The 23,875-nt window shown below is 35.5% G+C and overlaps 1 long non-coding RNA gene and 1 other non-coding gene across 2 annotated transcripts; both read right to left on the bottom strand.

Annotated features, from left to right (window-relative positions):
- Positions 1-450: 450 nt before the first annotated feature.
- LOC121207571 (small nucleolar RNA R71) lies at positions 451-558 on the bottom strand. Its single transcript, XR_005902652.1, has one exon. It is a non-coding gene; the product is annotated as a small nucleolar RNA R71 (small nucleolar RNA).
- A 5,821-nt stretch (positions 559-6,379) lies between these two features.
- Positions 6,380-7,760, bottom strand: LOC107917537 (uncharacterized). Its single transcript, XR_001689746.2, has 3 exons — positions 7,653-7,760; positions 6,922-7,016; positions 6,380-6,606 (listed from the first exon to the last, which is right to left on the bottom strand). It is a non-coding gene; the product is annotated as an uncharacterized lncRNA (long non-coding RNA).
- Positions 7,761-23,875: the final 16,115 nt, after the last annotated feature.

Raw genomic sequence — 23,875 nt, 5'->3', positions numbered from 1 at the left:
TACTCAACCCCCAACCGAAGAGATGGCTGAAAACCAAGGCAATCAGCTACCTTCTGTAATTGCGGTTAATCAAAATCCTGCTCCACGCACTATGTATGATTATGCTAAGCCTTCTTTAACAGGAACTGAATCGAGCATAATTAGACCTGCTGTAGCTACAAATACTTTTGAATTAAAACCTAACACTATTCAAATGATACAACAATTTGTTCAGTTTGATGGTTTGCAGGATGAGGATCCTAACGCTCATTTAGCCAACTTCTTGGAACTATGCGACACATTTAAAATTAATGGTGTCTCTGATGATGCCATTCATCTTCGGTTATTCCCTTGTTCATTGAGGAACAAAGCTAAACAGTGGTTGAACTCGTTACCACGAGGGTCAATTACTACTTGGGAACAAATGACCGAAAAAGTTTTACTAAAATATTTTCTGCCGGCTAAAACGGAAAAATTACGTAATGATATCTCTTATTTTGTGCAGATGGATTTAGAAACACTCTACGGTGCATGGGAGAGATTCAAGGATCTTTTGAGAAGGTGCCCTCACCATGGGTTACCGCTTTGGCTCCAAGTACAAACATTCCACAATGGTTTGAATCTTCGACTCGACAAATGGTTGATGTAGCTGCTGGCGGAACCATCAATAATAAAACACCTGAAGATGCCTATGAGTTTATTGAGGAGATGTAACTGAATAACTATCACTGGCAAGTCATGAGGACAAAGCCAACGAAAACAACTGGCGTTTATAATGTCGATTCGGTCACCATACTCTTTAATCAGGTAGAACTCTTAAATAAAAAGATTGATGGTTTTCTTAGTTCTTCACAGGTTCACCCAGTGATGCAGTGTGAAGCAAGTGGCGGTGGAACAAGCCATTTAGAATACCAACCTTATGGCCACAACATGGATAACGAGCAATTAAATTACATGGGTAATAATCCTCGACCTCCAAACAATCCATATACTAACACTTACAATACAGGTTGGAGGAACCACCCCAATTTCTCATGGGGAGGCCAAGGAAATCAAAGACCACAACATCCTCCGGGTTTTCAGCAACCACCCTACCAACAAGAAAAGAAGCCGAACCTTGAAGAGATGCTTTCAAAGTTTATATCGTGTCAAAAATCCGTTTTCAGAACACCGAGATAGCACTTAAGAATCAAAAGCACTGATCCAAGGGCTCGAAGCTCAGATAAGCCAGCTATCCAAATTAATTTCAGAAAGACCACTAAGGAGTTTACCTAGTAACACCCAATCAAAAGAGCATGTGAAAGAAGTTACACTAAGGAATGGGAAAGTGTTAGCGGAAACTGAAAAGAAGCTAACACAAGAAGTCGTGATAAGCAAAAGAGGGGAAGAAAAACCGAAAATAGTGACAAACTAGTGTCGAAAGAATATAAACCTCCAGTTCCGTACCCAGAAAAATTGAAAAAAGATCGCATTGATGCGCAATTCGGTAAGTTTCTTGAACTTTTTAAGCAATTACATATCAACTTACCTTTTGTTAAAGCCATCTCGCAGATGCCTACATACGCAAAATTTTTGAAGGAGCTTCTAACAAATAAAAGGAAATTCGAGGACTTGTCTACAGTAGACCTCAACGAGGAGTGCTCAGCGATACTCCAAAACAAATTGCCAACCAAACTGAAAGATCCAGGGAGTTTTACTATCCCTTGCTTAATTGGTAGTCTGAATGTTGAGAAAGCACTAGCTGATTTAGGCGCTAGCATTAATTTGATGCCATATAAATGTTCAAACAACTTGGTCTTGGGGAACCTAAACCTACTAGGATGAGTATTCAATTAGCCGATAGATCTATTAAATATCCTAGGGGCATTATAGAAGACGTACTCATGAAAGTAGATAAATTCATATTTCTTGTTGACTTTGTTGTGCTTGACATGGATGAAGATGTAGAAGTGCCCTTAATTTTAGGGCGCCTATTTTTAGCCACTACTAGGGCTGTAATCGATGTGGGTGACAGTAAATTGGTACTTAGAGTAGGTGACGAGGAGATTACCTTTAAAATTTATGACGCTATGAGGTTTTCTAGGGAACAGGATGACTCATGTTATTTTATTGACTCTATTGATCATACTACTCAAGACTCTTTTCAGGAAATTATACAAAGGACACAATAGAACTGTATTTAGCTCAAGAAGAGGAGACAGATGATGAACCTAATGAGTATTCTTCAAGACAAGTAGAATATGAGGGCATTAAGCTAAACGATGAACTTAAACAAAAATCTTCTATTGAAGAGCCTCCCAAACTGGAACTTAAACAATTACCCAACCACTTGGAGTATGCATTCTTTGGAAATAACTCTACATTACCAGTTATCATTGCTTCTAACTTGCAACCCAAGGAGAAAGAGGAATTAATCCAAGTATTAAAAGAACATAAAAAGGCCATAGCTTGGAAAATTTTTGACATTAAAGGAATCAACCCTTCTTTTTGCACCCACAAAATTTTGAAGGAAGATGAATACAAACTATGTGTGCAAGCTCAAAGACAACTGAATGCCAACATGAATAAAGTTGTAAAAGCCGAGGTAATTAAACTTCTAGATGTTGGGATTATTTATCCTATTTCTGACAGTTCTGTGGTAAGTCCAGTGCAGGTTGTCCCTAAGAAAGGCGGTATGACGGTTGTGACCAACGAGAAGAATGAATTAATCCCAACAAGGACAGTCACAGGATGGAGAGTTTGCATCGATTACAGGAAACTGAATAATGCCACAAGAAAAGATCACTTCCCCTTGCCATTCATTGACCAAATGTTGGAAAGATTATCCAGGCACATGTACTACTGCTTTCTAGACAGACTTTCTGGTTACTTCCAAATCCCAATAGCTCTTGAAGATCCTGAAAAGACGACATTCACATGCCCATATGGTACGTTCGCTTATCGTAGAATGCCTTTTGGATTATGTAATGCTCCTGCCACTTTTCAGTGTTGTATGATGGCCATCTTCGATGAACTCATGGAAGATATCATGGAAGTATTTATGGATGATTTCTCGGTATTCGACAACTCTTTCCATCTTTGCCTTAAAACAAGTTTTAATAAGATGTGAGGAAACGAACCTTGTGCTTAACTAGGAGAAATGTCATTTCATGGTTCAAGAAGGTATTGTATTAGGGCATAAAATTTCTAGTAAAGGGATTGAGGTGGACAGATCTAAAATAGAAGCAATCTAAAAATTACTACCTCCTAGTTCGGTTAAGGCTATTAGAAGCTTTTTAGGACATGCAGGTTTTTATAGAAGATTTATTAAGGATTTTTCTAAAATAGCTAAGCCTTTGACTAAATTGCTAGAAAAAGATATACCTTACAATTTCAACCAAGAGTGCTTAGAAGCATTCAATACTTTAAAGGATAAATTAATTAATGCTCCAATTATGATTGCACCTGATTGGAATTTACCATTTGAATTAATGTGTGATGCGAGTGATTTTGCAGTAGGTGCAGTACTGGGACAGTGGAGAGACAAGCATTTTCAACCTATCTATTATGCTAGCAAAACTTTGACAGCGGCACAAGAGAATTATACCACTACGGAAAAAGAGTTGCTAGCTGTGGTTTTTGCATTTGATAAATTTCGATCATATCTCATATTGCCTAAAGTTGTTGTTTACACTGACCATTCCGCCCTTCGCTACCTTTTAACTAAAACTGATGCAAAACCTCGACTCATTCGATGGATTCTCCTATTGCAGGAATTCGACTTGGAAATTAAGGATAAGAAAGGAGCTGAAAATCTTGTGGCTGATCATTTGTCCAGGCTTGAGAACTCCAATACTAGAGAACTTGTAACACCCTGAAAATTTCTACAGTAATATATTATCCTTAATATAGTAAAATAAGGAAATAAAGTGACAAGAAGAGGAAAAATTGAGTTATGTCACTAGGAAGTATATTATGACATATTGATTCAAGAAAGGATTAGATTGTAAAAGTGAGAAAAGTTTTGTGGCCCAAGAGTAAATACTCAAAATTTGAGGGATTAAAGTGTAAATATGAAAAGTTGAAGGACTATAGTGCAAATATTTTAAGGGTGGAATGATCTAGAAATAAAGGAAAATTGATGAATTAGGATCAAATTGAATAGGTGAAGAATTATCAGGGACTAAATTGTGATTTTACCAAATTAAGTGATGACTCAAGAATGGAATTTTAAAAGATCACTAAGGGCAAAATGGTCAATTGGAAGAGAGAGAAATCTAGAGATAATGATGATGTTGAAGATATTTTAGATAAATTAAATAAAAAATATTAGTTTATTAATACTTTAAATTGATTTTTAAATGATATTTTATTATTTTATTATTATTTTATTTAGTATATATAAGGAAAGGAAGATGAAGAATCATCATCTTTTCTTTCCCATGCAAACCAACGTGAGAGAGGAAGAAGAAAAGAAGTTTTCTTTCTTTACAATTTAGTCCTTCCACCAAAAATTCATTATTTTCACCTAAAAATTGAAAGAATTTCCATAGCCATCAAAAGAGAAAGATAGCAAGGAGATGATGGGGAGCAAGAATATCAAGTTGGATTCAAGAAATAGAAGCTGGAGGAGAGAGAAAAATCAAGTTAAAGATTGAAGTCAATAAGAAATGGTAAGAACATAAGATTTCAATATATTTTTAAGTTTAATATTGTTGAAAAAGCATGGAATTGATGTTGATTTAGAGTTTTCTTATATATGGTCTTATATTCTTGTCATGTTAGTGAAGAGAAAATAAGAGAAAGTAATGAAAAATAGAGTAGAGAAAGAAAATAAGGGTGTTATAAACATGGTAAATAATACTTTGCACTAAAACAGTTTTGAATAGCAGCAATAGTCTAAAAACCACCAAAAATTGTGGGAATCGAATTAGAGGTTAAATAAAATATGAAATTAAATCTTATTGAGTCTAGTTTCTTATAAAAGAAACGTTGTAAGAAATGAAATTGTAAATTGTGAGATATAGTAAATTTGGTGAGATAAGGTCAGAAAGCTTTCGGGTTCCTCTATTCTGACTTTGGAACATCATAAAAAATTGGATAAAAATAATTAGGGGCTTAAATTTATATAATTAGAATTATGAATGTGTTTATTTTCAGTAGAAATAAACGGGAACATCATTTGAATTCTGTACAATGAGATAATTAATTTTTAGTTAAGAAGGGTCGGAATTGTCAGATAATAGAATAAGGGTGACTTTAAAGAATAAACTGTACTTATTAGCTAAACCAAAAATTCTTAAAATTTTATGGTAATAATATACATAAGTATAGTTTCATGGAAAATTAGCGGATCTTAATTTTGAGTTCTGTAGCTCAAGATATAAATAATTTAGTGACTATGATACGAATGGATAGTTTTGAATATACAGATAAGTAAATAGTGAAATTATTGATATTGTTATTTGTAGCATGTTATATAAATTAAGGATGTGGAACGGAGAGGAGGAGGAGGAAAATATGTATGAATACTCATCTAGCATGGCTAATTTGCATGTTTTAGGCTCAGGGACTAAATTGAATAAAAGAAAACTTTATGGGTAATTTTGTAAAAATGTTAGAAATGACCAATTTGTATGAAATGGATTATTTTATTATTTAAAATTACAAAATTGAATGAAATTATTAATTTAGCTCAAGATCGGGGAAAAACATGTTTTATGGATTAAATTGAAAATTGTTGAAATTATGAAAAATTCTTATATTTTATAGAATTCATAGGTTGTTATCAATTTGTTTGAGAACAACGGCTGGAAATAAGGATTAAATTGCAAGAATTTTATTTTTTTAGCATAAGAATGAAATCGTCATTAATTAAAAAGTTTAGGGGTAAAATGGCACTATAAGAGAACAGTCTTTTAGCGGCGTTTTTAAGCGCCGCTAAAACTATTAGCGGCGTTTTCACAAGTGCCGCAAAAAACGCCTCTATAGCAGGCGCCGCAAAAATTTGTGGCGTTTATTTAAAAAACGCCGCTAAAGACCATGACTTTTAGTGGCTCTTTTTTTACAAGCGCCGCTAAAGACCATGACCTTTAGCGGCGCTTTTCCAAAAAACGCCGCTAAAAATCATAACCTTTAGCCGCGCTTTTCACACAAACGCCACTAAAGACATGACTTTTAGCGGCGCTTTTCTCACAAACGCGCTAAAAATCACGAACTTTAAAAAAATTATTTTATTTTAAATAATATTTATTTCTATGTTAAATATTATATTATGTTTAATTTTTGAAATTTGAACTTTAAACAAATTTGAACTTTTAAGGATAAATAAAAAATATTAATTAAATTAAATTTTCCATTAAAATTTAAACTTCAAAACTAAATATAGAAATTAATGAAATTAAATTTAATCCATAAACATTGATTCAATATGTAATTTAATACATAAAAAAACACACACACAAAGACACACAAAGTATTACAATTTCTAAAACAAAATTCATCCTGGTGAGAATATAATGCCTAATCATCATCACCTCTCATTGCAATGCCTGCATATATAACTTAGTGAAGTACTTTGACCTTGATCTTGGTTAAGACTTGTTCCAGCAATAAAGAAAATTGTTAAACGGAATCTCGATCACCTGACTGAGCAAAACAGGGAAATTAGTTATACCATCTACTGTAATGAAAGTGAAATCAATAAAAAGTAAACCCATAATAAAAAAACTGATGCTAGGCTAATCGTAAATGCTACTGTAGTGAAAGTGAAATACAGAAATTATATATAATTGCTACATGTTTTGATCCAGACGAAATGCTATCCTCCCTAGCTATATGTATGTGCAGGACCAATTACCAGGCGGTGATGCTCTGAATTATGCTAGATGCCAGATTTGAAGCTTTGATACAAGAGAGACTATCTATTGTATGGATATTAAAATGTGGCCAAAGATAACTTACGTAGCACCGAGGAAGAAAGCAAGGGTAAGATTGAAGCCGAACAGAAACACTGAAACAACGGCAGTGAGAAGCATTGCCACTGAAGTAGAATAGACCTGCACCACATTGAATAGACAATGGCACTTCAACTGAAGGATTCAAAATGGTTATTAATATGCTATGAATGTACCATTTGATCCCTTTTATCACTTCTCTGAATAGGCTGATGTTTACTTTATGTTAAAAAGTTAATTTGCAAAAGGTTTGATCCGTCGAAATAATTTTAGTTTCGAGTGTGGTTAAATAATTCACTGGACACGTGGAGTATATCATTAGGAAGCCACAAAGTCATTCCTTAGCTTCAATTTCTTTCAAGGAGGCTTTTAGTATGGAGATAAAGATTCTTAAAATATTATTAAACCGCATACCACTTAGCTTGGGTTGCTGCAACGTTGTAAATAGTATAATCAAAAGACAGAAGATGACATTCTTGCTCAATAAAATAAATCACCTTACTTACAGGTTTCAGCAGCAAGAAAACTGGATATTACATATAGTGGAAGCAGAGGAATAAACAAGTAACCCAATCAACTTAAGAAAGAGAAGCAACTTCCTTCATTATGCCATGCAAATGCATGAACATTACTGAGAACCATGACATGCCTAACAAGTTTCTTAAAAAATCAGAGAGATGGATGTAAATGCAGACAAATCAATGATTGACTAACATGAAATTTTGGGTCATATCTTACCTTCACAATATTGTCTACATATTTCATTACCATTGATACAGCAATTCCACTGCAAATGAAACAAATATAAGCATATTTCAGAAAGCAAAATATGGAAATTAAAAGGTCTTTAAAATAGTACTTCACTAGGAAAACATTAGCAAGCTTGCAAGCAGTCAACAAAGCATCTTATAAAGATCTGGATGACTCAAATACGAGACTTGAATGTGGAAAAGAAAAGATATCGGATTAATGAAATTATAAACATGAACAAGTAATGAGGTAAGTTAGTGTAACTTGAATTGTATTTTTAAATGCATGAAATATTGATATAATGAATTACCTGATTTATGTTTATGAAGAAATGGCAAGAGAATGATATTTATCATGACATGTAAATAGGTGATTCTCTTTGATATGTTGATACAAGGAAATTAATTAAATTGAGACGAGTAATAAATTCAAGTACAACATATCGAGAAAAATAAGTACGTTAAGGGACAATATGTTTGATTTTAATTGGTTCCAAATATGAACGTTAGATGAAATGAAATATCTGATAAATAAATTGGTAACTCCGGTAATGCTCTGTAACTCTATTCCGGTGACGGATTCGGGTTAGGGGCGTTACAAAACTAGATGAAGTTGAAATAAATGATTCGTTCCCTGAAGAATAATTTTTTGCTATATCTGACTTGAGGTACCTTGGTTTGCAGACATCGCGAATTTTTTAGCCGCTAACATTATCCCAAAAGGGTTAACACACCAGCAAAAGAAGCGATTATTTAATGATGTGAAAAACTACTTTTGGGAGGACCCCTTTCTGTTTCGCACATGTGCAGATCAAATCATTAGAAGATGCGTTACAAGATCAGAAACATCAAAAATATTGGAACATTGCCACTCAGGGCCAACCGGAGGACACTATAGTAGAACTAAGACCGCACACAAAAAATTGAATCAGGTTTTTATTGGCCTTCGTTATTCAAAGATGCTAACAAGTACGTTACTTCATGTGACAAATGCCATCGGACAGGTAACATATCTAAACGTGATGAAATGCCTCAAAACTATACACTTTCCTATGAAATATTTGACATTTGGGGCATCGATTTCATGGGCCCATTCCCCAGTTCATTTGGGAATAAATACATCTTAGTAGCAATTGATTACATGTCCAAATGGGTGGAAGCCAAAGCTCTACCTACTAATGATGCTAGAGTGGTAGTACGTTTCCTTAAGAAACTCTTCTCGAGATTCGGAGCACCTAGAGCAATTATCAGTGACAAGGGTACTCATTTTTGTAATACCCAATTTGAAAAAACCCTTAAGAAATACGGAGTTCATCATAGAACAGCTACCCCATACCATCCTCAAACTAATGGACAAGTTGAAGTAACAAACCGAGAAATCAAACGGATCCTTGAAAAAACAGTAGAATCAAATAGAAAAGATTGGGCAATAAAAGTAGACGATGCCTTATGGGCTTACAGAACTGCTTTCAAGACCCCCATAGGGACATCACCTTATAGACTTGTTTATGGAAAAAGTTGTCATCTACCATTCGAACTAGAGCATAAAGCTTTTTGGGCTATCAAATTTCAAAACCTTGATCCTGAACTTGCAGGAAAAAACAGGTTGATGCAGCTGAACGAGCTTGATGAATGGCGAGCCAATACATAAGAAAATTCATGCCTATTCAAGGAAGCAACAAAGCGGCGCCATGACACTCGCTTAAAGCAACGAAAAAATTTTGAAGTTGGAGATCTTGTCTTACTATATAACTCAAGACTCAGATTGTTTCCTAGGAAACTTAAATCACAATGGTTAGGACCTTTTGTAATTCAATTGTTCTTTCATATGGCACAATAGAGGTGAGTTACTCGTCATACGGTGCTTTCAAAGTAAATGGACATCGTCTCAAACTTTATAATGGCGAGAATTTTAAAAATGAGGGAGAGGAGCTACGACTCCACAAATCGCCCTGAATAAACCAACAAGGTAACAGTCGAGCTTAGACTACAAACAAGCGTTTCTCGGGAGGCAACCCGAGTACTAATAATTTTAAATTATTTTAACTTCAAGTTTTAAACATTTAGGTCACTAACAGAGTATTTGAAGCACAGGTTCCCAACTCCACACGGCCCTACACGGCCTTGCTTAAGGCCATGTGGCCAACATGGACGGAAACACGGTCGTGCAATATGACCGTGCAAAAATAGGGTAAAAGTATCTTTCCCAACATGGGATGCAATAAGTGGCCACGGGCGTGCGACCTGGCCGTGGTCAAATCTGCCAAACGAACACACGCCCGTGTTTAGCACCCGTGGACCACACTGTTAGAATGATATGGGCGTGCGAAAACCTACACGACCATGGGAGAAGCGAACCATGCCAGACACGACCGTGCGACACGATCATGTAGCCACACGACCTATACACACGGGCGTGCAAGAAGGCCATGCGACGACATCACAATTCACGACAAACACGGACGAGACACGAGCCACACTGGCGTGTGCATCGGCCGTGCCACTTGAAAAATTAGAATAATTATCTTATTTTATTTTTCTTTTATTTAGTTTTTAAGATTCATTTGTTTTCCTTTTAAAAATGGCTTACCTTCAGAATCATATTTGTCCTCCAGCTTTATTTCCAACAACTCGCTCCCGCTAATCCAGGATTCCATCCATTTTTAACTCAGTAAGTTTCTCTTCTCTCCCTATGTTATTTTTATAGTCTAATATCTATCTTGTACATTGAGGGCAATGTACATCTTAAGTGTGGGGGTATTTATTCATTATCAGAAAAATCCCTGAATGACTGCCTTGTTCTCTTGGAAAGCTTTCATATCATATTTAGGATAAATTTTAATTGATTTATGATTTTGATTGATATATCTTGAATTAAAACATAGGCATTTATGCATTGATTGTTTAAACTTTAATACATTAGAGAATCAAGCACGATAAGTTGATTTTTAAGAATTTAAAAATTTAGGTTGTTTCCCTAAAATTTAGGTATTACTTTGAATTGGGATTTACAAGTTTTAAACATCAAAAGCCATAATTTTTGTGAGATTTTTGAGCCTTTTGAGCATCTATTAATTCTTTCATGCTCACTTTTATTATTGCTTTGAGTGCGTCAGTATTGAACTGTCATTCTAGAACTTGCGTGATTATGCATGTCGAGACCACTCCATTTGATTTGATACGTCAAAATGATTAAGGCACTTAGGATTAACCCACTCATGCCATGAAAAGCCTACCTCCACAATTAACCCCTAGTGAACCCGCTTGAGCCTAACAAGTCATTTCTTGTATTACCCTTAATATTAACCTTTAACCCATTATTGTTGAAATCCCCTAAATTAATTTAAGCCCTATTTTTGTCGAGATTTGAGTTGAAATAGTTGCTTAGCTATGTTTTATTCTACTATGTAATTTAACTTGTTTTTTTAAAAAATGTATACATATTAGTAGTGATCTTCTGTTTGAAAGCTTCAGAAGATAAATTCCTTAGTTTGAGAAGAAGCTCTGTTGTACACAAGTGATGATTAACTCTTTTTCTAGTTAGGTAATTTTTCAATTCAATCTCGATTCTAACCCTTTCTTTCAGCTTGTGACCACACCTCCTAACCAAACCTCATTACAACCCTTTAAAGACCTTTTGATTGATGTATCATTTTAAATTATAGTGGTGGAGATTTGATTTTCATACAAGCCTATGGTAATAACTTTTCATTATTGACTATTGAGTGCTTCATTTATTGTCCTTAAACACCTCGAGTGATTTGAGTGAATCTTTAGTGAGGATGTGAAACTCTGTGATATTCTGAATCAATGATAATTACTTAGATGAGGGGAGACACCTATGTTTGCATGATTAAAGACTCAACTTGGAGTGTTTGAAATTTTTATGTTCTTTTAGTTGAATTCTCAATGTATGGTTGGTTATGGATTATTTTGAGATATTATCGATAGGAATTATAAGTTGAGAAGAATTTATTTTAATTATGAGTTGAGAATTTTGCTTGAGGACAAGCGAATGCTTAAGTGTGGGGGTATTTGATAAACCGTAATTTATACATATTTTACCCCATGCTTAACGCATTTTATGGATGATTTTTCATTAGAATTGGTGAATTCGATGCTCCTAATGCTTTAATTTCATGTTTTATACTTAGAAGAGCATAGGAGAGCGAAAGGAACGAGAAACGGGCCAAAACAGAGAAAATGGGCCAAAGTACAAAATCAACATGCCTGGACTTCTTCACACGGGCAGATCACACGGTCGTGTCAATTTGGTAGCTCGAGCATGACCTGAAGTAATCGCACATGAGCGTCACACGGGCGTGTCCTTGCTGAGCCCAAGTTGAGTCCAATTCGGAAAAGGCTAATTTTGAGGGCTTTTAGGCATTCCAAAGCCTATAAATACACCCTAGAGGAGGAAGAAAAGGACACACAGAATAGGGGGTAAGGAATTACTCCAAGGAAGCCGATTGATCCATCTCAGAAGCCGGATTCACCATCAAGACTGAAGATCTCTCCTCGATTCCCCCTTCAGGAGTTTTGGGTTTTCTTTATGTTTTGTATTCTTTATTATTCTGAGATGTTTTCTTACTTAGTTATGAACTAAATTCCCTAAATACCTAAGGGGAATGAAACCTAAGATGAATTTTGTTATTATTTTCTGAATTGTATGATAAATATTTAACTTGTTATTAATTATATGTTCTTAATTCTTATTTTGATATCCCAGGATACTGATTCAAGATAAGCTCTTATTTAGAGGAGGAATAGACCCTGTCTAAGAGTACAGTTTTCATAATTAAACGGAGTTGATTGCGCGCCTAGACATAAGGTGACAAGATTTTGCCGGATTAGGGTGAAACCTAATAAGGAGATCCATAAACCGAGTTATTGCAAACTTAGAGTGTTAATTAGAGAAAAGTCTCGGTTATTCAATCTAGGGATTAGACGTTATTAGTCTTGAATAGGGATAATAACATAACTTAGGGATCTCTACGGAACAAGTTAAATGAATAAATCATCCGATTCAGAGCCAGAATAACAAGTACAATTTAGGTGGATTTTTCTTTAGGCATTGCCTTCATTCAATCGATTTTCCCAAAAGCAATCCCCAATTTTATTCTCTGTGAGTTAGTTTAGATAATTAGTTAGTTAAACCAAACCCTATTTATTCTTAGGCTAGATAATAAAAAGACAGTCATTACTAGTACTTTTAGTTCCTTTGGGTTCAACAATCCGGTCTTGCTAAAACTATACTACTATTCGATAGGTACACTTGCCTACATCGCGATAATAGTTAGTTCAAGAGCGAATAATTATAAATATTTAAAACACATCATGAAACCTCGTGATCATGGTTGCTAAAAAATTCCCCACCATTGTGAGTCCGAAATACTTCTATTTTCACACCAAATTGTGTTTCCACCATAGCTTATAAAGACTGAAATACATTTTTAACTTCAGACTTATCTTTTAATAAAAACACCCATCAAATTCAAGTATGATCATCAATAAATGTGACAAACCAACGTTTTCCTGAAAAAGCTAAGGCTCTTAAGGTTCCCAAACATCACTATGAATTAACGAAAAAGGTTTAGAGGCTTTATATTTTTGAGGTGGGAAGAATGACCGATGATGTTTAGCCAATTTACAAAATTCACAATGATATGAAGAAGGACTTTTATTTTTAAATAGATTAGGTAAAAAAAAATCTTAAATAGTAAAAATTAGGATGTCCAAGCCTATAATGCCAAATCATAACCTTATCAAAATCAGAAACAGAATTTAAAAATAAAGTAGTTGTTGGTTGACTTAGATAGTCATCTTCAAGAAAGTAAATTTCACCAAATTCTTTAGCATTGCCAATCATCCTCCCCTAGACCATCTACTGAAACTTACACATAGAGGAGTCAAATATAACATGACAATTAAGGACTGGGATAATTTACTGACCGATATGATATTACAAGCTAGATTTTGCACATGTAAAATATCATGTAAAATCAAGGAAGACGAAATTTTAACAGTGCCTTTCCCGCTATTGCCGAGAAGGACCCATCTGCTATTTTGATCTTTTTGTTTCCTGCGCAAGGTGTGTAAGTTGAAAAAAAGAAAATGACTACTAGTCTTGTGATCACTAGCTCTAGAATCAACAATCCACGTGCTTGTTTTACAAGGCTTGAAAATGAAAAAAACAAAAAAATCAGTACTTGATTGCAAAAGAGGAAGAAGGATTATTGGATGAGTTAGGAATTGTGACAGCCCTAATTTGACCCTAGTCGAAAAGTGATTTCGGGACCACAAAACCGAGTCATAAAAATAATTAACCGTTATATTCTATGTTTATTATATGTGTAAATGCATGTGTGAAAGTTTCATGCTTTGATTTTGTCATTTGTTTGTGAAATTTATAAGATAGGACTCATGTGATAAGACTTGAAAATGTGATAGGTAAATTTTAAAGTGCCAAATAATGCATGAACTATTGACATGGGGGACTTGCATGCCAAATAGACCACTTTTAATATACTGGCCGTGTAGCACCCCAAACCCGGCCCAGAAGTTATGGCCGGATCCGGCATGCCACATCAAAAACGTAAAAAAAAAATTTCCATTCTAAGTCCAGAAAATCGTACTTGATGTTCAAAAGATTAATTCATTAAGGGTTAAAGTGAATGGAAGCTGTGCACCAGGTAGGAAACCGGAAAAGAGGTGGTGAGTCCATCAGACTGCTTAAGTACCAAGCTCCCTTCGGATCCAATCCTAGACATGCATACCGCCATTGCCACACCTTAACGTCATGGATATTTCTAGGAAATCGATTTGATTAAGTCATTTTTAGGAAAAGTGATTAATTTTGGAAAATGCTTTCATTGCGGAAGCTTTGCTTGTTGTCGTGTTATTTTGAAATCAACTGTTGTTTTTGAAAACGCGCCCTAAAGCTATCCATTTCAACAGTTAAAATAAGTATTACCTATCTTAGTAATACATATTAAAACCATCAAAAATAATTAAGCGGCCTTATTACATTTAAAAACCCAAAACTTCAAACATAAATAAAAGGATGTTCAGTTCACCAGAAGAAAATCAAACATTCAGAACGGGTGGCCACTTCGAATTCCCTCACAGCTCCAAGCCCACTATGGTTGGGGATTACCTGCGTGGATGAAAATAAAAGGGGTGAGTTTGGGGAAACTCAATGTGTAAATTAACCCAACCATAGCCTATATCAGCTTAAACCACAGAAATAGAATAAGTTGGCCTTAGCCCAGAACAGGATTCAAAATAAAGCCCATAGGCCCATAACAGAACAGAACAGGTATTACATGTTTATGCAGAAACCCAACCATATCCAACCGTATACACCCCCGTACCAACCTTACACCGTGTGGGGAGACAACTCGACCCACCCAACCGCTACACACCACAGAATTTGCAGCATGGCTGCCAGAACAGATAATGTGACAGAGTCACCAGATACAGATAATCGTGGCAGAGCCACCAGAACAGATATATGTGGCAGAGCCACCAGATCAGATATTTGTGGCAGAGCCACCAGATCAGATATTTGTGGCAGAGCCACCAGATCAGATATTTGTGGCATAGCCACCAGAACGCTTCCTCCATAATATAACCCATGTCCCCATGCAACAGATATATAATCATGGCATACATCATACAGAATCAGATCGTCATGCTTTTCAGTCAAAATTAACCCTAGGGGTATAACGGTAATTTTACACCTAGGGGTATAGCAATAATTTTCCATACATAGGGGTATTATAGTAATTTAGCTTCTTTTAGTGTTTTCATGCATATCTTAACTATTTACGTACTATCAGAACACTTACCGCGCATACTTACCGAATTGGGCCTGTTGGCCCATGAACCCGATCTTTGGCCCATTAAGCCCAAATTATCAAAATGTACGAAATCGCGCGTACTGCAGTTTATTATTTTAGATTACCAAATATACAAACCCAACTATCTTACGAGCATTCGCACACTCACAAATTCCCAAAATACCGACTTTTCGGCATTTCGGCATTTCGGCTTTTGCCAATCTAGTCTATGAGAGGGTGTCAGTTACACACCTGTTTGCGACGATATGCTGACGAGATCCACACACGAACCGCCTACAATTGGATTACTAACACGTTAATCTAACTATTCAAATACAAACTACGTATTAACCCCTTACAATATTCGGCCAACCACACCTACAGATCATAGTAAGCTTATAAGAAATCAATAAGCAACTCATTAACAAATTTTTGTCAATGTTTACTACATAATCATAATTTCACTGCAAGCTGTCTTCCTGAGCAACAATCACTAAATCATTTATAACTGGAGCTACGAAACTCCAAATCAAGTGCCGTTAATTTTCCCTGAAAATAGACTCATATATCTTCTATCCATAAAATTTTCAGAATTTTTGGTTTAGCCAATCAATACCAGATTTTTCTCAAAGTTTCCCATGTTTCACTGTTTGACTAATCTGACCACTCTTCATTACGAATCAAATTTCTCATTGTACAGAATTCAAAATATGTTCTCGTTTATTCCATTTGAAACTAGACTCATTAAGCTTTAATTACATAATTTATGCCGCTTCTAACTCATCTCCCACAATTTATGGTGATTTTCCAAAGTCACGTTACTGCTACTGTTCCAAGCAGATTTATTACCAAATCACTCTTTCACACATAACTTGCATGCATGTTATTTAAACATGTATATCACCAATCAATCATCACATATCTATGATTTTACTTAAGTATAATCTCCATTTCATCATTTTAAAGCACAACATATTAGCTGATTTTTCCCTTTAACATCTAAGGCACATGCATGCTCATTTGTTTGGCTCAACTTCACATATCTTCCATTTTTCATCAAAAGAACATGAAACAACAACCGTTTCCTTCATTTTAATTCATGACTAAAAGCTCACAACACAACTAAAAATCAAAATATACTTCAAGAGTTAAGGTAGAATCAAGAAGAACTCATGAACCTCAAAATAGAAGCAAGGTACCAAGAAATTACCTTCAGTTTTCCTCCTCCTAATGACCAAATACTCAAGAGCTTTCTCTTCTCCTTTCTCTTCTCTAACTTTCAGCTATGATGAACAAAGATGGACAAAACTTTGTTCTTTTCACCCCTTTTTCTTTTAATAAAACTTCATATTTCATCCATTTAATTCTTTAATACAAAAGACATGAAATTCTTATCATGAAACATTTACCTAACCCATTATCATGGAACGTTTACCTAACCTATTATCATGGAACATTTACCTAACCTATTATCAATTTGTATCAATTTGTACCATAAATTATGGATATCAAGTGTACATTTTGTCTACAACAACATGATGACTAGCCACTACATGTAAAATGGGAGGTTTGTCATGCAAATCCTCCTATTTTGCACTCCTATTTATTTGGCCACTTCAATTTAATCTATAGCATTTTCAAACATTTTCACATAGGTCCTATTTCATAATTTCACCCCCTTTTTCTTATGGAACAAAAATTAACTAAAATTGTCGGGTTCTATCTTAAGTTTGGGCTTTCTAGAGGCCCACTAACATAATTAAACCTATGCCAACATTCACAGGATTCCCGAAAATTGGGGCGTTACAGGCCGGCCATAATGATGGTTGATGGATAATATATGTTTTATTTAAGTATTATAATAAGTAATGGCATTATTTTGAAATAAAAATAATTAGTAAAATAAGATAACAGATGATAAAATAATGGGTGTTCATCTTTCTTTCTTCATTTCCGAAATTGAGAAAGAAAAATATTGAAGAAGAAGCCAAGGCATTCGGCCATGGTTATCTCAATTTAAAGGTATGTAATTTGATTTTTTTTGTAATTGATTATGAAATTAAATTGATAAGTACATAGTATAGTTAACACATGGTTTAAATTCATGAATCATTGAACATATATCCATTCGGCAAGTTGCTAAATTTGTGTTATTTTGATAAGTTTTTGGGAAGATGTTATTTATATGTTAAAGTAGCTTAAATGATGGTTGAATAAGTTGAATTCATTGTTGAGAGGTATGAATTGAAGTTACCGTATGTATATATATGCATTTTGGAAAGAAAATTTTGTTGTTATTTGAGTTTTTATATATATATATATGTACATTCGGTCATGGGGGGATAAGATGAATTTAAAATGTTATAGATTGTTTTTAAGATTTGTTAAATTGTTGTGGTCATTGCCGAATATATGTTTAGTTAAAGAAAATTTTAAAGTGTTTAGTTAATTAGTAGGTTAATGGTGTATGCACAAATTATTTGAAATATAAACTTTGTATGAGTATTAAAAGATGTATATGAATTTGGCTTTGGGAGAATTTTTAGTATAAAATGCTAAAATTCTAGATAGGTTATTGCTTAAATGACCGAATGTGCCAAAGGTAAATGCATGTCAAATTGATCCATATGTGTTAAGAGAATAGGAATAAATATCGGTTTGATGAACTATATATATATTCGGCTATATAGTTAAGATATGTACATGAAAATATGATAAGCCATATGAATTTTGTGTTTGTGTATGTGAACTAGATATTTAATGGATATTCGGCTAAAAGGGGTTAAAGGTTAAGTCACAGGAATTTTGGTGATATACATATTCGGTCATTAGGGTTATATGTACTTTGGCTATGTGAGTTATGTATTAAGTAAGCTATTTATTTGATATGTATATTCGGTCATAAAGGTATACTTGGAGAAATGTTTAATTAAATTGTATTAGAATGTTTAAAGTGATTAAAATGGGTATGACCATTTCGTATTTGAGCTAAAGGTAGCTATATGACCTAGTAAATCTCTTGTCATATTCGACCATAATCTAGCATGATGGGATATTAATAAGCTAAATTTGTTTGAATTAGATCAAGAGCATAGAGGGGCAAACTCAGATAAGGGAAAAGAGAAAGTAATCGAATAGTCGTTGTAATCGTTCGACGATATCCGAGGTAAGTTTTGAGTAGTCGCCTTTAGTATAAAAATTTATGATGCCTTGATATGTGTATATTAGATGAATTGTGACCTTTTGATTCTACTTGAATTAAGTTATGTGATAAATAATCTAAGTATATGAACTATAGTCGAATGGTCAATACAGGTTAAGCTTAATTAATGAAATGTATATGGAGCTTATATTCTCATGTAGCAAATGACTACTAATGTGACATGTTCAATGGGATGTGTTAATATATGATTAAATATGCATGATACTTGAGGAATTGTATCCGGGCTTAAAGACCTGCAGGCTATATGCTGGAATGTTATCCGGGCTTAAAGACCCGCAGGCTATATGCTGGAATGTTATCCGGGCTTAAAGACCCACAGGCTATCTGCTGGAATGTTATCCGGGCTTAAAGACCCACAAGCTTCGTGCTAGAATGCTATCCGGGCTGGAGACTCGCAGGCTACGAGCTAGTATTATACTAGGTTTAAATTCCCGCAGGCTGGTGCTAGAAATTTGTTTCAAGTTCTAAGACTTGATAGGTTTGATGCCAGTAAATTAAGTAAGATTACGATATTGAATATCCGCGGAAAACCACCGTCGAGTAAGTACTATATATTTAACATGTTAAGGTACGTATTATGTACTCATATGTGAAATGATTTTTAAAGTGAATTATTAGTATTAAAGAACGATATATATATACGTATGGATGAACACGATATTTAAGAATAGGAGAATGACCTATTCGGTCAATGTATGTCATTATATGAAAGTATGTGACTTAAAGTAATTGTATGAGCCATATACTATAGTTAAATATGTGCTGAAAATTTCTTGTGTATTCATATATATATATTCGACCAATAGGCTTTATAATTAGTGTACTTGTGTATATTGGGCCAAGTAATATATAATTAGAATATGAGTTCTGTGATACTTAACGTTCGATTTAAATGACAAGTTTTAATTTTTTGAAATGCTTAAAACATACTAAGCCTCGAAAGCTTACTCTGTTCCTTATTTCTCTATTTTATAGATTGTTGATTTTGGCCACCGACTCGGGGATAGTCAGCAATTCATCCTACTATCGATCTTTTTGGTACAGTTTTATTTTGGTCCTAATATGGCATGTATAGGTTAGGCTGAAGATAACTATGTTTTGTAATTATAAATATTTTGGCCATATGAAAATGGCATATATATAACACAAAGATCAATATGTATTCAGCTCGATCTCTGTTTATGTTAGTTAATGTGGATGAGAAATTTAATGTTTAGCTCGGTAATACCTTTTTAGCCTAAATTCGGCGATCAGATTCGGGTTAGGGGTGTTACATTTTATTGGTATCAGAGCTACGGTTTAGTCAATTCTAGGACTAACGTAGAGTGTTTGAGTCTAGCTATACATGCCATATAGTATTAATACGATAGTATGATGAATTCTTGTAGTTAAAAAAATGTGTTTTCGTTTAGTAATGGATCCCGATCCCAATCGAGCAGTAGTTGATGATGTAGAGAGTGTAGCGCCTGCTCCCGCGCATGGAACAGCGCCGATAGACTCTCAACCTATCGCAAGCAATCAGAACGATGAGGCCAGACAGGCTTTTTATAGTATGATGAATGATTGGTTCAACCAATACAGTCGAACTAATACGGCTGTTCCACAACCCCCACTCCCAAATAATACACCCCCTGCACCTACAATACCTCCGATAATTGATCAGATGAGGTTGAATAAGCCCCTAGTTGACAGAATCTGAAGGCACGGGGCTACTGAATTTAAGGCTACAGATAGTGATGATGCTAAGCAAGCCGAATTTTGGTTGGACAATACTATCTGAGTGTTCGACGAATTGTCTTGCACACCTGATGAATGCCAAAAATGTGCTATATCTTTGCTACGTGATTCTGCCTACTATTGGTGGAATACGCTGATTTCTGTTGTGCCCAGAGAGAGAGTGACTTGGGAGTTCATCCAAACTGAGTTCCGGAAAAAGTATATCAGCCAGAGATTCATTGATCAGAAACGGAAGGAATTTCTTGAACTTAAACAGGGTTCCATGTCAGTTACTGATTATGAACGAAAATTTGTGAGACTTAGCCGGTATGCTCGAGAATGTGTTTCTTCAGAAGTTATAATGTGTAAACGTTTCAAAGATGGATTGAACGAAGATATAAAACTATTTGTTGGCATTCTTGAAATAAGAAAGTTTGTAGTACTTGTCGAGCGAGCTTGCAAAGCTGAAGAGCTCAGTAAAGAGAAAAGAAAACCTGAAGATGGAGCTAGAGAGTTCCGTAAAAGATCTTTCGGAAAGCCCTTTCGGCAGTCACTGAAGAAATTTTAAGATGATTCGGACCGATCTAAGGACACTTCGGCCTTTTCTAGACAAGACCGTGATCGACCTCCTGTGAGTACGCGAGCCACTTCGGTTGCCAGTGTTGGAAACGATCGTCGAGACAGGACCGAGTGCAAGTATTGTGGGAAATGGCATTCGGGGAGTTGTAGATTTCATGACCGCTCTTGTTATAAGTATGGATCAGCCGACCACTTTATCAAGGACTGCCCGAGATTGTCTGAACAGAATGTGAATCAGAGTGGTAAACCAGGTACTACTACAGCTCGAGGTAGACCCTTTAGGAATACGGGGAATGCTAGTGGCGTTCAGAGAGGGTCTAGAGATGCTACGACTAGATCTAAGGCTCGTTCTCTTGCTAGAGCTTATGCTATACGCGTACGCGAGGATACTTATTCGCCTGATGTTATTACCGGTACTTTCACTCTCTTTGATACTATTGTGATTGCATTGATTGATCTTGGTTCTACTCATTCATATGTATATGAGACTCTAGCATCCAGTAAGACTCTACCTATTGAGTCTATTGAGTTTGTGATTCGAGTATTAAATCCCTTGGGTTGATATGTGCTAGTTGACAAAGTATGCAGGAAATGTCCCCTAATAATCCGAGGTTCCTATTTTTCGACTGATTTGATGGTTTTACCGTTTGATGAATTTGATGTTATTCTCGGTATGGATTGGTTGACTGTGCACGATGTAGTTGTGAATTGCAAAAGAAAGACTATTGATTTGAGATGTGCAAATGATGAAATAATACGAATTGAGTCTACTGGCGTGAACAGGTTACCCGCAATGATATCCTCGATGTTGGCTCAGAAATATGTAAAAAGGGGGTGTGAAGCATATCTTGCATGCGTACTTGATAGTAAAGAATCAGAAAAGAAGCTTGAATCAGTACCAGTGGTTTGTGAGTATCCGGATGTTTTTCCCGAGGAATTAACGGGGTTACCACCTATTCGAAAGGTAGAGTTTGGCATTGAACTTGTACCTGGGACTACACCAATTTCGATAGCTCCGTACCGTATGGCACCAACGAAATTGAAGGAATTGAAAACTCAGTTGCAAGAGTTGACAGATAGAGGTTTCGCACAACTGAGTTTCTCCCCTTGGGGTGCACCAGTATTGTTTGTGAAAAAGAAAGACGAAACCATGAGAATGTGCATCGACTATCGTCAATTAAATAAAGTGACAATAAAGAAAAAATATCCGTTACCGTGTATTGATGATTTATTTGATCAGCTGAAGGGAGCCTCAGTGTTTTCAAAGATAGATTTGAGATCGAGTTATTATCAGTTGCGAGTTCGAGACTCAGATATACCTAAAACTGCTTTCAGAACGAGATACGGTCACTTCGAGTTCTTAGTGATGCCGTTTGGGCTCACTAATGCCCCTGCGGTATTTATGGATTTGATGAATCGAATATTCAGACAGCATTTGGACCGGTTTGTAGTTGTGTTTATAGATGACATCTTGATTTATTCACGCGATGAAATTGAACATGCCGAGCACCTGAGATTGGTATTACAGATTTTACGATACAAGCAATTATACACTAAATTCAATAAATGTGAATTCTGGTTGAGAGAAGTTAGTTTTTTGGGGCATGTGGTATCTGCATCCGGTATTCGAGTTGATCCAAGAAAAATTTTAGTCATACTTGATTGGAAGCCTCCGAGAAATGTTACTGAAGTTTAGAGCTTTTTGGGACTTGCCAGTTACTACAGACGGTTTGTAAAGGGTTTCTCGATGATAGCTACACCAATTACGAAACTACTTCAGAAAGATGTTAAGTTTGATTGATCAGAAAAATGTCAGAAAAGTTTCGATCAATTGAAAACTTATTTGACTGAAGCTATTGTGTTAGTGCAGCCCGAATCCGGTAGAGAGTTTGTCATTTACAGTGATGCGTCCTTACTTGGGCTGGGTTGTGTATTGATGCAAGAAGGTTGAGTTGTAGCTTACGCATCGAGGCAATTGAAGCCACATGAGAAAAACTATCCGACCCATGATCTCGAATTAGCTGCCATCGTATTCGCTTTAAAAATATGGCGACATTACTTGTTTGGAGAGAGGTGTCATGTATATTCAGATCACAAAAGCCTCAAATATTAGATGACTCAAAGAGATTTGAATCTGCGACAAAGACATTGGCTTGAGTTGTTGAAAGATTATGAGCTCGTCATTGACTATCACCCGGGAAAGGCTAACGTGGTTGCCGATGCTTTAAGTCGCAAGTCACTGTTTACTTTGCGAGTGATGAATGTACACCTGTCCCTTTCATCTGATAATGTGTTAGTAGCAGAATTAATAGCCAAACCATTATTGATTCATCAAATATGTGAATCTTAGAAAGTCGACGATGAATTGGTGGCTAAACAAGCTGATTGTGTCTCAAATGTGGAATCAGAGTTTCAAATTGACAACAATGATTGTTTGAAGTTTAGAAATCGATTGTGTGTTCCAAGAAATTCAGAACTTATTTTGGTGATTTTGAGTGAGGCTCATAGTAGCCGAATGTCAGTCCACCCGGGTAGTACAAAAATGTACAACGATCTGAAACGTCAGTTTTGGTGGCCTGGTATGAAACGAGACATTTCTGACTTTGTTTCGAAGTGTTTGATATGTCAACAAGTGAAAGCGGAACATCAAGTGCCTTTAGGATTACTTCATCCGATCATGATACCCGAATGGAAATGGGATCGAGTCACGATGAATTTTGTATCTGGGTTGCCATTGTCATCAAGCAAGAAAGATGCGATCTGGGTTGTTATTGATAGATTGACAAAGTCGGCTCATTTTATTCCCGTACGTACGGATTATTCCCTTGACAAGCTAGCCGAGTTGTATGTTTC

Source organism: Gossypium hirsutum, chromosome A01, assembly GCF_007990345.1.
Source record: "Gossypium hirsutum isolate 1008001.06 chromosome A01, Gossypium_hirsutum_v2.1, whole genome shotgun sequence".
Classification (NCBI taxonomy): Eukaryota; Viridiplantae; Streptophyta; class Magnoliopsida; order Malvales; family Malvaceae; genus Gossypium; species Gossypium hirsutum.
The sequence above is the reverse complement of the archived record's forward strand: the minus strand, read 5'-3'. Positions and strand labels throughout refer to the sequence as shown.